Source organism: Gastrolobium bilobum, unplaced genomic scaffold, assembly GCF_033153095.1.
Source record: "Gastrolobium bilobum isolate Gb01-03AN ecotype WA unplaced genomic scaffold, APGP_CSIRO_Gbil_v1 utg51235, whole genome shotgun sequence".
In the NCBI taxonomy this organism is placed as follows: Eukaryota; Viridiplantae; Streptophyta; class Magnoliopsida; order Fabales; family Fabaceae; genus Gastrolobium; species Gastrolobium bilobum.
Genome location: NW_026896370.1, coordinates 134644 through 146400, shown reverse-complemented (window position 1 = coordinate 146400; position 11757 = coordinate 134644).

Here is an 11757-nt window from a genome sequence, read left to right as displayed (position 1 = left end):
GGCACTTACGCCTACATGGGATGTGAACGGTCACGTTTATACGGGCATAACATCTTGCAATAGATTTATAATTAGTATGAAAATAACTATATATTCATATTTTTTATTTAAATTGCAATATTTTAATTTTTTTTGTCAGTAATTACTACTTACATGATAAAAAAATCTCATAATTAAAGGCTTGTATTAATTTAAAGGGGGCGGTCGCTCACCCTAGACTCAACTAATAAAAGAAGAAATATGATGTTCACAACTGAAGACTTATATGAACTCAAAGGGATAAGATCATTATTTACATGTCAAAAAAAAACCTCACAACTAATTATTTATGTAAACTTAAAGAAGGTGATTGCCCTCCCTAGCACCTTTCTCATTCCACCACTATTGCCCACATTATGGATGGGTGAGCCCACCAGGTTCTTCCAATCAATTTGTTCTGTTTGATCTTATTTGGATATCAAACTAAAAAATATTGGATAGTTACAACACTTTTTAAACTTGTTTAAATACATAGCAATCATATTTTAGACTTTAATTTATGCACTAGTTAATTTATTCATACCCTCAACTTTATTTAATATTAAACAATATTAGGGAGGGTTATATAAATAATTTTTTTTTTTTACAAACTATATTATGTACTATGAGTAGTACACTGTGTTCTGGAATGTACTACCCCTAGTACTTAATGTAGTTTGTAAACAAAAAATTTGTAAATATAACTTTCCCCAACAATATTAGCCAAATCTGTGGTTTGTTTCATTTAAACGTCATCGACTCAACTATCCTAAAGTTATATAACAAAGTCTTTATAATACAAATATTATTTTTACTGAGTGATGTCACTCGCCAACAAAGCTCTTTCCACATTTCTACAATCATATCTCCAAAGTACTCAAATATTTTGATGACATATTTTGGATTTTGATGTTTCATCCCTAGAAGAAAAATTTCTCATCACTCCTTTTAACACGAGATATGATATAATGTCTATCTTTTTTATGTCTACTTTATATGTTCTTTTTTAATACTATTAGATCAAAATCTCGACTAATTTTCACTCTTTTTCTTTTCGATACTTTATCTACTCATCACTCTTTCATGTCTAACGTTGTTGGAGATAAGTAGGTAGAGTAGGCATGAAAAAAAGTAGACACAATATCCTATTCCTTTTTACACGAATGAATATTATTAATTTTATGACTTTATATTGTTATATTAATTGTTTTTAAATGTTTGTTTCTTCTTTGTTATAGGTTTCATCATCAGCAATGCATCAATGCCCTTCTCTATTATAAAGTGGAGGGCATTAACTTGATGTATTAAAGCCTAGAAACTCTGGTGTTGTGTGTTCTTAAGAGCTTATAAAGGCCTCCGTCTTGGATGTTGTGACCTCTGAGCAGTATTTTAAACTCGATCCGGTTATCAACTCGGTCAAGGCACTGGGTTATTCGGTTTAATTAAATTTATATTAAATTATATAATAAATATATTATAAGATGCATCTTGACCAACAATTAAGGGTAGCCTAGTAGAAAGTGGTAACACTACTCACTCCCATGAGCTAATGCTGTTGTGACACTAGAGGAGTGTGGTCCTAAAATACCCTTTTTGTTTAGACCTTGAAAATTAGGTATAGGAGTCTTGCACGCTAGATTGAATTGTCACACAAGTTTAACGCTAAAATATTAATAAAAATTTAGATACTTAACCTTGTACCCTGCTTATGATAAGGTATATTTGAAGTAGAAGCTTTTTATTTTATTTTTTTGAAGATAAGGGAAATTAAAAGCTCGATACAAAATCTAGGCTTATTATCACCCATTTCATCTCCACGAAGGAGAGAGCTACAGTCCATAAGAGGGGTATCCAAAACATATAAATTCCAATCATCTTGGTCTCGATTAAAAGCAGCAAGCCAATCAGCCACCATATTTCCTTCTCTGAAGGTGTGGGATAACTTCGTCATCCAAGAACCATCCAGGTAACTCCTGATCTTCCTCACCAACGGCACTAGCGGAAGACAATCACTATAACCCAATTGAATAAGTTGTATCGCAGTCAAGGAGACCCCTTCGAACCAAACTTGTTTAAACCTAGCATTCCAAGCCAACTCAATACCATGTAGGAAACCCCATAATTCAGATATGAGGACTAACCCACTACCCAAGATTTATGTGAAAGTCACTGATCCACTTCCCTGCATCAATACAAAGCACCCGCCACAACTAGAGCTCATTCCTCCATGTACACAAGAACCATCCACATTGACTTTAGTCCAACCATGCATAGGAAAGGTCTAGTGAACAAGATATTTGTCTCTAGTGTAACATCCCGAGCGCTGACGAGGGCGGTGAGTGATCGCCGGTGCGAAAAGGCATGGACAAGGAGCGGCTCCTGACAGGCTTCCAGCAGGGGGATTACATGCATGAATGAATCGAATCGACACCCAAAAGAGAGGGATTCCAGAGACTGTGCAGGTATGAGACTGCACAGTTTGGGATAGCTTATAAGAATTAATAGGTACTACCTATACTAACAAGATGCATCTGCTTTTCGGTAGCCCGAAACAGAAGAACTCCACAGTTAAGCGTGCTTGACTTGGAGCAATTCTGGCATGGGTGACCTCCTGGGAAGTTTTCCCGGGAAGTGTGCGAGTGAGGAAAAAGCACACTGAAAAGTCTCGTGTTAGTATGTGGGGATAGTCATTGATTCTTGAAGCGGCCGGGCGTTACAAGTGGTATCTGAGCAGGGCCTCTCTCCCAGTACGGTGTGGTTCGAGGACGAACCAGGCGGAAGCTGATTGTGACACCCCGTGTATACTCGGCTTGTTATCATGTCATCGGGCAAAAAAATTAATTTATTGCTGTTTTAATAAAAAATTACGAATAAGTAGTCGTTTTGAAATTAATTACGAAAATATAGCAGTCAAACACGCCCCATAGGGGCGTGACCGGTTGGAGAGAGACACGCCCAATGTTGGGCGTGACCGAGGAGAGAGACACGCCCACATGGGGCGTGACCAAGTTGGAGAGAGACACGCCCAATGTTGGGCGTGACCGAGGAGAGAGACACGCCCAATGTTGGGCGTGACCGAGGAGAGAGACACGCCCAATGTTAGACGTGTTTCACCAGGTGATGCCACGTATCACAAAAGTCAATAATTTGACCGTAAAACTTTGGAAGTCCATAACTTTTGACTCGGGTATCCGAATTAGGTAAAAAAAATTTAATTCAACATAACTTTTCGAGATCTACGTAATGACACCTAATTTGACCTATTTTGTCTCTCACAAAAAATTTGAATTTACAACAATGATACCATAATTATTAAAAATGACATGACTTTGTTACCTTATATTACTAAAAATAATCTAACATTTTTATAATCATGAACAAAAACTTAAAAATTAAAATAAAATGAAAAGCACTCAGTTAAATTTTTAATATAAATTATTCGATATTCTGTCACCGACAGATGTTAACTTTTATTAATTATAAATTTCATAAAATTCTTCATTCAAAATTTTAATATATATCTCAATAACATACGTAATTAACCTTATCATAACTTACCATAATCATAAGGATCTTTATTATGAATGTTTCTAATCATAACAGTTGTTTTCTGTCCATTAATTTTTGTTTAAACGTTCTTATGGTATTATTATTGTAAATTCAATTTTTTTTGTGAGAGACAAAATATGCCAAATAAGGTGTCATTACGTAGATCTCAAAAAGTTATGTGGATTAAAAAAAAAATTATCTAATTCGGATACCCGAGTCAAAAGTTATGGACTTCCAAAGTTTTACGGTCAAACTGTTGGCTTTTGTGCCACGTGGCAGCACCTGGTGAAACACGTCCAACATTGGGCGTGTCTCTCTCCTCGGTCACGCCCAACATTGGGCGTGTCTCTCTCCAACCGGTCACGCCCCTATGGGGCTTGTTTAACTGCTATATTTTCGTAATTGATTTCAAAACGACTACTTATTCGTAATTTTTTATTAAAAAAGCAATAAATTAATTTTTTGCCCATGTCATCGTATTAAATTGCGCTTAATTAAAATGCAAAATTAACTTTTCTTTTCAATTATGACGTCATTATTATTAACCAAGTTGCTTACTTAGTTCTTTTTCAAAATAATGCATGTATGTAAATTGCAATAAAGCTAAATACACTGAATAACCTCATGACATAAAAAGTGAGTATCTAAGTCACGGAACTACAACACATAGTCCGGACCATAATCCTGATACAATTATACAATTCGATACTAAAATAAAACATAGTTAATCAATGTGACATGGACAACCACCATGCTCACCAAATAAGGCAACAAACCCAACAGAGTCTCAAATCAAACAACATGATAATAAATAAGAATAGGTCAGCATCCAAGCATATCATCAATAACAGTATACATCTCAACTCAGATCCGGCCTCCTCCCGCCTGAGGTCTCAACCCCCCGAGTTACCTGAACCTGAAAATGTGCTCCAAATGTGGGGTGAGATCTCTAAACAGAAATCTCAGTAAGACAAGGGGTCCTCAAGGATCTCTCCACCCCAAGCTCACTTACATGTGCAATATAAGTTCAAAAGCAGTAAAACAGTATAAGTTCCAAAATCAGTGCAATGCAGCAGAATAATCATGTCATGTGTGTCAACTATTCTACTGGCCAGAGAAATGCAGAATTTACATACGTCTATTACCTACAATCAGTGCAAGTCACTACTTACACCCACCCACAGAATCACCCTATGGTATGTCTCCTACATACACAGGCTTACCGTCTAGGTGGAACAACACATGCATATCATAAGGAACTTGCATATAACAGCTCAACAACATTTCAAATATCAATACATGAAAACACATCATGCATATAAACCATTCCCCCATTGGGTACGGTGGAACCAACAATGGCTAAACCGAGGACACGAAAGCTTATCTCTTAAGCAATCAATCTAAGCCAAGCCCACACAAGATCAATGTCACCAAACAGCACAATCACAGTGTGTTTATATAATAAATAATCATAAATATTCATTGCCCAAGGTTCCATTAAGTGATTAAGGCTTTCCAACTTGTTTTAGGTGATTTCTTGCATTTTCTGCATGAGATATTCGAATACTCCTCGATGAGTATTCGAATAATCCATGTCTCCAGAAAGTATCCGAATACTTTCACTTAAGTATTCGAATACCACCAGGTATCCGAATACTTTTCATCCAGTATCCGAATACCACAAGGTATCCGAATACATTTCCTACAGTATTCGAATACTACTCAGTATCTGAATACTTCTTCACAGGTATCCGAATACTTTTCTTCCCAGAAAAGTATCCCAATACTCCTTCAAGGAGTATTCGACTACCCCTTGATAAGTATTCGAATACTACACGAAAAGTATTCGAATACTGTAAGAACTCGCACCGTTAATTAAGGAAATTAATTAATTAAATATGTGAAATTAGAAAATAATTCCATAATTGACCCTAATAATTATTATAAGGCTTAAATAATTATAGAAAGTGGTTAATAATGCTAAAAGTCACTTTTCTGACGAAAAGTGCAGATACCGGTTCTGCTAGTCGGTATAAATGCGTATCGAAAAAGTATCCCAGAAAATTATAATAAGTGCATGATAATTCCTAGAATAATATATAGGAATTGTAAAACGAGTTTCAAGTTAATATAATGAGAACTGGTGCCAGAAACTGATACTGCCTATGAAAAGTGCGTACCGGAAAGATGCTTCGAAAAATATAAGAAAAATATGTTAATTCTTGTAAAATTGAGTAGGTTAAGAATCCTAAGTTTGGGATTAAAATGCTAAGCGGTAGCTATTTTTGCTAATACAGTGTGGTTTGAGTTATTGTGCATATATATATGCATCTTGCACCAAACCCTAGGCCATGTGTGATGTGCCTACGTGAGTTTTCTGATTTCTCTCCAGCCTTGTGCCTCCCATTGCCACCTTCACCTCCCTTCCTTCTTGTGAGCCAAAGGTGTCACCTTTCTCCTTGTTCTTGCCACTTAAACACTTGAGTGTGTGTAGGGTAACCTTGGTGGTGAGTTGTGAAGCATTTTTGAGGTTATGCTTGCTGTTGGTTGGGAGTGTTAGGGGCTGTTTAGGCTGAGTTTGTGTGAGTGGGGCTTGTTCTTGGCTTCTTGAGCTTCAAGAAGCCACCTTTTGGCATAAAGGGTCAAGCTTGAAGTGTATTTTCGTAGCCTTGTGAAGTCAGAACTTGGGTGCTGTGTTGGAGGCTTCCCTTATGTTTCATTTTCGAAGTTTTGGTGCCTTGGAGGTATTCATGATCATCCTTTGTGTATTTTGAGGTCTAAAGTTTGTTTAATCCATTAAAAAGATGAACTTTAACCATTTGAGTAAAGGAATGTGTTTTTGGGTTCATAACATGTTGGTGGTTATCTGTTTAGGGAGTCATTGGACTCTCAATCGCTTTTGGATCCTTAAATTTGGCATTATGCAGAAGTTGGCTCGAATTTCTGCATTCTGTTGGAGAAGTATTCGAATACTTTCCATGTAGTATTCGAATACTTCTCCTTGGTAATCGAATACGCCTTGCAGGAGTATTGGAATACTTTTCTGGGAAGAAAAGTATTCAGATACCTTTGAAGAAGTATTCGAATACTGGAAGGTATTCGAATACAGTGAGGTTTGGTATTCGGATACTAAGGTATTCGGATACTGGGGGGAAAAGTATTCGGATACTTGTGAGTATTCGAATACTTTAGTGAAAGTAATCGAATACTTTCTGGAGATCTGGAGTATTCGAATACTACTCGTGGAGTATTCGAATACTTCCTGCAGAAACAACATATAATGAGTTAAAATGAGTAAGAAATTACTTGGGTAATCTGAGCTATGATTATTGATGATTAATTATGGTATGGGCAGATTGTGATCTGCTGTGTTTGGACATTGAGCTTGTGTGAACTTGACTTGGATTGATTGCTTAAGAGGTAAGCTTTCGTGTCCTCGATTTAGCCATGTTGTGGTTCCACCATGTCCCATGGGGGTATGGTTATATGCATACTGTGTTACATGCTTTGGATATTTGAAATGCTGTTGAGCTTTATGTGTAATGGCTTTTAATATGCATGTGTTGTTCCATTTTGACGGTAAGTCCGAGTATGTGGCGTCATACAAGACGGTGATCCGGGGTGGATGCAAGTGGCGTCTTGCACTATGTATGGGTATTTGGCGTATATAAATTCTGCATTTCTCTGGCCAGTAGAATAGAATTGACACACATGACATGATTATCTGCTGCATTGCACTATTTTAGAACTGATGATGATAAACTGCTTTTGAACTTATATTGCATATATAAGTGAGCTTGGAGTGGAAGATCCTTGAGGACCCCTTGTCTTACTGAGATTTCTTGTTAAGAAATCTCACCCCACGTTTGGGGAATGCTTATTTCAGGTTCAGGTAGTATGGGGACTGATGCCTCTGGCGGCAGGAGGCCAGAGCTTAGTTGATGATATTTCTGTTAGTTATGCTGACCTGTATGAATGCTGGATTTGGATGCTGTTTATTTTTTCTGCACTTATATGCTTATGTTGCTGTTGTAGAGACTGATTTGGGCTTTGTTGCCTTTTTTGGGTGAGCATGGGGTTTGTCCATGCCACTTTGTGGTTAGTACCTTTAGTTGGAGTTGTATAAACTGTTAGATGGTCCGGTCTACGTTTTGTAGTTCCGTGACTAGAGACTCATACTTATGTTATTTAATTAATGAGGTAGTTCAGTTAGTTGTCTTTTGCAATTTACATACATGTATGATTTTATTTAATTGGTAATGATAATGACGTCATAATTGAAAAGAAAAAGATATTCCGCAATTTTAATTAAGCGCAGCTTATTGCGATAGTATGATAACATTACTGGATATATACAGGGTGTTACATTTATGGTATCAGAGCGATGGTTCGAGGAAAAAGCATGTATGTATTGCAATGATTTAGATGTTTGGTTGTGTCTGTCTTATGTGTTTGCTCTGTTGGGCTTTATTATGATGATGGGTATGTGATCACACTGCGTGGGCCTGATCAACTCATAATGTGTGTAACTTGTGCAAGAGTCACGGTAATACCCAGGAGAACACGATAGACTGTTGAGGGTCAATCCGACCCAATCCTGACTGCATTGGTTGAGATGCAGGAGGCCACTAGATTGGCCAACATGGCAATGATGGACGCTGCTAGAGAAGCGAACCAGAAGGCCACAAAGGATTCTCTTGAGGCAAATTGGCTGGCGAACATGACCATGATGCGGGTTATGTTGGAGGAGATGAGGGTTGGTCCTGCTGTTGGCTAGTATCCTCCGCCACACCTCCACTGCCACCGCCGCAACCGCCTCCACCTAGTGTTCAGGATGAGACCCTGAGTCACATTGGCAGTGCTACTCATGTAGCTGAGACGATGGAGACCTTGGTAGGGCATGCTGAGGATCGTGACTTGATTGATCGCCGGCTGAATGCTTTCAGGAAGCATAAACCACCTGAGTTTGATGGGTCTTTGGATCCTATTGCTGCAGCGAGATGGCTACAGGCGCTGGACAATATATTTCGGGTCATGTGTAAGAACCTGCACCGTTAATTAAGGAAATTAATTAATTATATATGAGAATTAGGAAATAATTCCATAAATGACCCTAATAATTATTATGAGGCTTAATTAAGTATGATAAGAGATTAAGAATGCTGAAAGTCGCTTTTCGGAAGAAAAGTGCAGATACCGGTTCTGCTAGTCGGTATAAATGCATACCGAAAAAGTATTCCAGAAAATGATAATAAGTGCATGATAATTCCTAGAATAATATATAGGACTTGTAAAACGAGTTTCAAGTTAAAATAATGAGAACTGGTGCCAGAAACTGATACTGGCTATGAAAAGCGCGTACCGGAAAGGTGCTCCGAAAAATATAATAAAAATATGATAATTCTTGTAAAATTGAGTAGGTTAAGAATCCTGAGTTTGGAATTAAAATGCTAAACGTAGCAATTAAAGTTAATACTGTGTGTTTAATTCCTTAGTGGCTATAAATGCTAAATGGCACAGATTTCTAGGGCATATTACAGCCTCCTACGTGACTCCTTGCTGGTGTGTGAGCTTCCCTTGCTGCCACCTTCACTTCTTCACCTCTTTGGCTTGAAAATCTCTCAAGTTTGCACCTTTACTCTTATTTCTCTTCATCTTTAAGCCTCTATACACTTGAGAGTTGGCATTGTGAGGAGTTGTGGGTTTCCTTTATGAGTTCCAGCCACTGCTTGGTTGAGGAGTGGGCTGAGTTCTTGTTCTTGAGTTGTTGGAGCTTTGTTCTTGAGTTGTTGAAGCTCCAAGTAGCTTTCTTGGTGGAAAGGAGAACCTTGTTGAGTGCCATTTTCGTTTTCTGTACAAGGCAGTACTAGAAGAGTGGTTTGGTGAGCTCCAAGAGCAACCTTTGCTTATGTTTTGAGCCTTGGGTGAGTTGTTCCACCTTTGATCTTAAGTTTTAATGCTTAAAAGAGGTGTCTTTGCATGTAAATGAGTTAAGCAAGTAACCAACTGTCATATGAACCTAAATGGACCTTAAGATGCATGTTTAAGCTTCTGGAAATGGTAAAAATGGAACCTTGGAAGGATATTTTCGCGAAATGCAGAATCTGGGTTCTGTCGCGAAATATCCAGATATTTGGTTGTGAATATCCGGATATTGATATCCGGATATGGGTATCCGGATATTGATATCCAGATATGGGGATCTGGATATCCGGATATGGCCAGTGAGATATCCGGATATGACCAGTGAGATATCTCTAGTAATACATTTCCTACAGTATTCGAATACTACTCAGTATCTGAATACTTCTTCACAGGTATCCGAATACTTTTCTTCCCAGAAAAGTATCCCAATACTCCTTCAAGGAGTATTCGACTACCCCTTGATAAGTATTCGAATACTACACGAAAAGTATTTGAATACTGTAAGCACCCGCACCGTTAATTAAGGAAATTAATTAATTAAATATGTGAAATTAGGAAATAATTCCATAATTGACCCTAATAATTATTATGAGGCTTAAATAATTATAGAAAGTGGTTAATAATGCTAAAAGTCGCTTTTCTGGCGAAAAGTGCAGATACCGGTTCTGCTAGTCGGTATAAATGCGTACCGAAAAAGTATCCCGGAAAATTATAATAAGTGCATGATAATTCGTAGAATAATATATGCTGTGTTGGAGGCTTCCCTTCTGTTTCATTTTCGAAGTTTTGGTGCCTTGGAGGTATTCATGATCATCCTTTGTGTATTTTGAGGTCTAAAGCTTGTTTAATCCATTAAAAAGAGGAACTTTAACCATTTGAGTAAAGGAGTGTGTTTTTGGGTTCATAACATGTTGGTGGTTATCTGTTTAGGGAGTCATTGGACTCCCAATCGCTTTTGGATCCTTAAATTTGGCATTATGTAGAAGTTGGCTCGAATTTCTGCATTCTGTTGGAGAAGTATTCGAATACTTTCCGTATAGTATTCGAATACTTGTCCTTGGTAATCGAATACGCCTTGCAAGAGTATGGGAATACTTTTCTGGGAAGAAAAGTATTCAGATACCTTTGAAGAAGTATTCGAATACTGGAAGGTATTCGAATACAGTGAGGTTTGGTATTCAGATACTGAGGTATTCGGATACTGGGGGGAAAAGTATTCGGATACTTGTGAGTATTCGAATACTTTAGTGAAACTAATTGAATACTCTCTGGAGAGATGGAGTATTCGAATACTACTCGTGGAGTATTCGAATACTTCCTGCAGAAACAACGCGTAATGAGTTAAAATGAGTAAGAAAGACGTAATTACTTGTGTAATCTGATCTATGATTATTGATGATTAATTATGGTATGGGTAGATTGTGATCTGCTGTGTTTGGACATTGAGCTTGTGTGGACTTGACTTGGATTGATTGCTTAAGAGGTAAGCTTTCGTGTCCTCGGTTTAGCCATGTTGTGGTTCCACCATGTCCCATGGGGGTATGGTTATATGCATTATGTGTTACATGCTTTGGATATTTGAAATGATGTTGAGCTTTATCTGTAATGGCTTTTAATATGCATGTGTTGTTCCATCTTGACGGTAAGCCTGAGTATGTGGCGTCATACAAGACGGTGATCCGGGGTGGATGCAAGTGGCGTCTTGCACTATGTGTGGGTATTTGGCGTATATAAATCCTGCATTTCTCTTGCCAGTAGAATAGAATTGACACACGTGACATGATTATCTGCTGCATTGCACTATTTTAGAACTGATGATGATAAACTGCTTTTGAACTTATATTGCACATGTAAGTGAGCTTGGGGTGGAAGATCCTTGAGGACCCCTTGTCTTACTGAGATTTCTTGTTTAGAAATCTCACCCCACGTTTGGGGAATGCTTATTTCAGGTTCAGGTAGTATGGAGACTGATGCCTCTGGCGGCAGGAGCCAGAGCTTAGTTGATGATATTGCTGTTAGTTATGCTGACCTGTATGAATGCTGGATTTGGTTGCTGTTTATGTTTTCTGCACTTATATGCTTATGTTGCTGTTGTTGAGACTGATGTTGGGCTTTGTTGCTTTGTTTGGGTGAGCATGGGGTTTGTCCATGCCACTTTGTGGTTAGTACCTTTAGTTGGAGTTGTATAAACTGTTAGATGGTCCGGTCTACATTTTGTAGTTCCGTGACTAGAGACTCATACTTATGTTATTTAATTAATGAGGT